The sequence below is a fragment of the Octopus bimaculoides genome, chromosome 18 (genome assembly GCF_001194135.2).
Source record: "Octopus bimaculoides isolate UCB-OBI-ISO-001 chromosome 18, ASM119413v2, whole genome shotgun sequence".
Classification (NCBI taxonomy): Eukaryota; Metazoa; Mollusca; class Cephalopoda; order Octopoda; family Octopodidae; genus Octopus; species Octopus bimaculoides.
This window is the reverse complement of record NC_068998.1, coordinates 27,477,104-27,481,763: the sequence shown is the minus strand read 5'-3', so window position 1 is coordinate 27,481,763 and position 4,660 is coordinate 27,477,104. Positions and strand designations below refer to the sequence as shown.

General features: G+C 38.0%; 1 protein-coding gene across 7 annotated transcripts in view; it reads right to left on the bottom strand.

Annotated features, from left to right (window-relative positions):
• LOC106876441 (protrudin) overlaps positions 1-4,660 on the bottom strand; it is a 95,527-nt gene that overhangs the window by 25,077 nt on the left and 65,790 nt on the right. The window lies entirely within an intron of this gene.

Genomic DNA, 4,660 nt, shown 5'->3' with positions numbered 1-4,660 from the left:
AGAGAGTGTGTATATATATATATATATATATACACCCACACACATCTATCTACATAACAGCCCACTAACTATTCTACTCTACCTATGTAAACTGTGGGTATGGGGTTATGATATCTACTATGTATATTTCCTATTTAGTATTGGGGAAGTTTCATTTATAAGGGTTAAAGATCTAAATTTAAATTTTCTTTTTGCTGCTTAGATCCCAGCAATGTACCACATGGACGTTACTTCCACATCATCATTCCATAAAATGTGCTGATGGGAAGAAAGTTATTGAAAAACATCGATACATGTTGACAGTGACAAAGAAACAAGAAAGGTGGTCATGGGATGTGCTAGAAACAACAGCCAAATCTCCCTTAAATCACACACCTTTTCATTTGAAAATATTTACAATTTGTTTTGGTAACCAAAAAGGCTTCTCACATGGTTTTCAAGTACGTAGTGCCAAAAAATTGGCTTATATCAGCCAGGAGGATGGGGATGAGGTGATAAAAAAAATCATAAATTTAGAAAAGAAAAAATTTCATAAGCCCTGCTACCCATATCATTTCCAAGGCCTTCATGAAAAATACAATTGGAAAAATCCCCATCAAAATGGAGAAAATTAAACTTCTATGGGCATCCTGATCCAAAACTCCACCTCAATAATTTTGTCTCTTTAACTGCAAGAAACATAAATATACTGATTTTCATTTTTTACCAACAAATTTAGACATCGAAAGTATATAGAGCAGAACTAATGCAGACACCAAAAGGTTAAAATATTTGGTTTAAGGAATTATTGCTTGTTGTCAAGTCATTTCTTGAAGAAAAAAAATCTAAGGAGATAATGTTCCAAATTTTGTTTATCTCCTGCATAAAAATTTATAATATAAGGTTGTGAGGGTGAATAATATCATTTGTCTGGTTTTAAGTTATATCAACCATTCAACCAACATGCTGAAACAGTAACTAAAATATTATTTTAAAAATACAGTAATCCCTCACCAATTGCAGTTTAATATTTAAGCTTACATTAATTCCTCCATGATGTTGTTTTGCATTTATAATAAAACTAGCAATGCATACCAGCATTGCCCGAGTGTTAAGACTTAAAGCCACATTGTATTATCTGTTTCCTTCTTATGGGCAGAATCAGCACACGAGGAGTGTGAAGCAAACAACTCTTCTTTATAAATATGCTTTGCAGTCATTTTGTGATGAACAATGCTGAAATTGTTGAGACCAAAAACACGTAGAATGGCAGCTTAGATTAGAATGAAATCCTAACATTGCCCCCAAAATGACCTAGACTTACGGATGTAAAGAATTGGATGACATATGAGGAAATAGAGGTATCCGTGTTGTAGAAAGTAAGGTACACGGAAAGAAAGCTGCTTCATTGTGAAAAGCACCATCTCTGTAATGTGTGGGCAGACTGCATACTTCAACATATGTTAAGTGAAGCCAACAACGCTTCTGGGTAAACTAGGTTTTGTGTAAGTGTTGGTAGAATAAATATACAAGTCATCTGCACTGCTAACTCGAGAGCATTCGACATATAGTTGTCCATGAGAAAAGTAGGGTATTTGTAAATTGAGACCCACAATTTTTAAAGTTTGACCCTGGGCTTTGTTGATTGTCATAGTGAAGCACAATTACACTGGGAACTGGAGGTGCTTGAATTGAAATGGTACATTTGAGGGAATAAAGGGCATGCGTAGGAATGTTTGTGATCTCTTCTTGGTGGCAGCCAGCAATAATGGTTGCTTCTAGGACACGACTTATCATTGTAGTTACAGTCAATCTTGTACCATTGCATAGTCATGGTAGGGTCAAATTTCTCAAGAACATGAGAGGTGCACCTTTCTTTAGGAACAACTTATGTGGTGGCAGTCATGTGGATTGTAGAGAGTTCAGAAATTCAACTGGATACTCAACAGCAGCATGTTCATTGAGGGTAGTATCAATGAAGACAAACGTTGAAGCAACTCCAGGTAGAATGTGGAGAAGTTCATGGTTTACTTTATCAATGCTTTCATTCCAAGGTGCTAAAACAGCTCTCTCTGCGAACCATGTTATGCTTTTGAAGTTGTCTTGCAATGTGAGAAATACCTTTTCTTTAAGCTCAGCCAATGTAGACACCATATGCCCACATTGCAGTACATACTGCTGCAGGCTGTTATTCAACAGTTAAGCGCCATTTGCAATTTATAGAAGTTGATGAAAGAATTCCTCAGCTAAGGGGTCATTGTAGAGATGAGCATGCATATTCTTGCTTAATGAAAGCTGATGAACAAACCTCTACAGAAGTGAAGACTTCAGACATGCATAGATCTCGTCAGCTCTCGTACCCCATGGTATGACTTGTAATATTTGACGGAAATCCCCTGCAAGGACAACAGTTAAGCCCTCCATAATGGCAGTGTTGTTTTTAATATCCCTTAGTGACCTATCTAGGACCTGTAGTGCACTACAGTGTGTCATCATGCATTCATCCGAGACAATAAGTGTAGTTTGGAGCAGAACTTCCGCTGTCTGTGATCATTTGAAATATTACACATTTGGACATCACTGAAGTGAGTTTTCTTGAGCATGGATAGAGGCAGTTTTCTTGGCAGCTCTTGTTTGGAGATAATTTAGAATGTCTTCGTTTTGGTGGCATGGCTGATAAGAGCAAATGATTAAGGAACATATAAGATGGAAGACATAGCAATTTGAAGTTGTGCATTATATAATTTCATTTTTTAGTAACAAATAAAGAGACATGGAAAAATTCATATGTCAATTTGTATACCGTTATTATGAGAAGAAGCGGTAAACTCTGAATGATTTGGCTATGTTCTGTGTTGATAAGCATAATGCATTCTGTTAGCTGATATATAATGGAGTGGATGACTGGCATAATGGAAGTTATTGTTTGTCTAGAAGTAAAGGGGGAGGGTATAACTTACATGAAAGTGATTTTTCATTCAAAAGCTATTAGCATGGTCCACCCAAAATAAGGCCTTACAGCCGGGATACAAGATTTCACAGGCACAGGGAGGAATAACGATGTTGCATGCTCACCGGCCGCCCAAGAAAGAAAGGTCAGGCTTGGCTGAACACCGGTCATGTGGGAAGAGAAGAGAGAGAGGTAGAGACAGAGGGACAAAAGAATTAAGGAGGGGCGAGAAAAAATGACAGGGACACAGTGAAGTGAAAAGTGGCGGGATAAGAGAAGGCAAGGAAATGTGAGCGGGGGGGAATGAAAGAACGAACAGTGGAATGAACGAATAAGGGTGAAGGGGCTGATAGACAGAAATAGAATCATACAAGATTTAGAAAAATTGCCTCTACCTCTCTCTCTTCTCTTCCCACGGCCAAGCCTGACCTTTCTTTCTTGGGCGGCCATTGAGCATGCAACATCGTTATTCCTCCCTGTGCCTGTGAAATCTTGTATCTCGGCTGTAAAGCCTTATTTCCATATACGCCAGCTTAATTTTATTTGTCCAGTCGAAAGACATCTGTTGTTTTGTCCTGTTATTCCTACTGTATTTGTGTAACATTGTTCGTTTTTTTCCGTCATTGCTTTTGTATACATTCGCTGCTTTCTTCCAAGGAATCTAATGCTCTTAGCTTAGTTTTTCCTTGGGGCTGGCCATATTGGAGCAATATTGAGAATAACCAGCCGAAATTGCAAAGATAATCTGGATCTCAACTGAAGAGAGAAAACTCCAAATGACCTGTCCATGTTTTCTTTGTATCGTCTATCTGGATGTTTTGTTCCTTTCTTGTATCACCTAACTGTCTGGATGTTTTGCGTTCTTGTCCCATTCTGTATGTATGTATGTATATATATATATATATACACACATTGTATGTATATATCAAATTCACTCAAAAAAACATTAGTCCAGCCCAAGGCCACAATAGAAGATATATATCCAAATACCTATGCACTGGGACAGAACTCAAATCCATATAGTTGTGAAGCTAATTTCAAAACCAAATAGCTACAACTATCATATTATCAAATGCCCAACTAGCACGTGTAGCAATGGTTGAGGCTGCCTTGGGTGAACTTCTGCAAGTTGTGAGTTCCATTATTGGATGGTTCCTAAAGTCTTCTTGACTAAGCTTATACAAGGTAAATTTAACACGTCGTCTCTTTTAGAAGGTTCATTGCAAATGAGATGTATGTAGCCTAATTGTGTTAGAGATATACATAACATAATAAATGGGAAACACCTACATCATCATCATTCAACATCTACAAAAAGATAATATATCTAGAATACCAGATTAAGTAAATATTAATCTGAGAGGTTTTCTTGTTGGCAAACACCTTATCATGATTACCATCATCAAGGTAGATCTGGTGAAATTGTTGAGATGCTTGAACGGAGATGCGTAGATATGTGCTGCATCCAGGAAGTAAGATGGAGAGGAGGTTCTGCAAGGTTCCTCACAGGCAAAGAACACAGGTACAAGATTTTCTGGGCAGGGAACACTGACGGGGTCGGGGGCGTAGGAATACTTCTAGCGGAGAAATGGGTGGATAAGGTAATCGAGGTCGTTAGAGTAAGTGACAGAGTACTTAAGATCAGACTAGTGCTTCATCATAGATTAGCTACTGTCATCTCAGCCTATGCACCTCAACCTGGGCTACCAGATGGTCTGAAAGACCAATTCT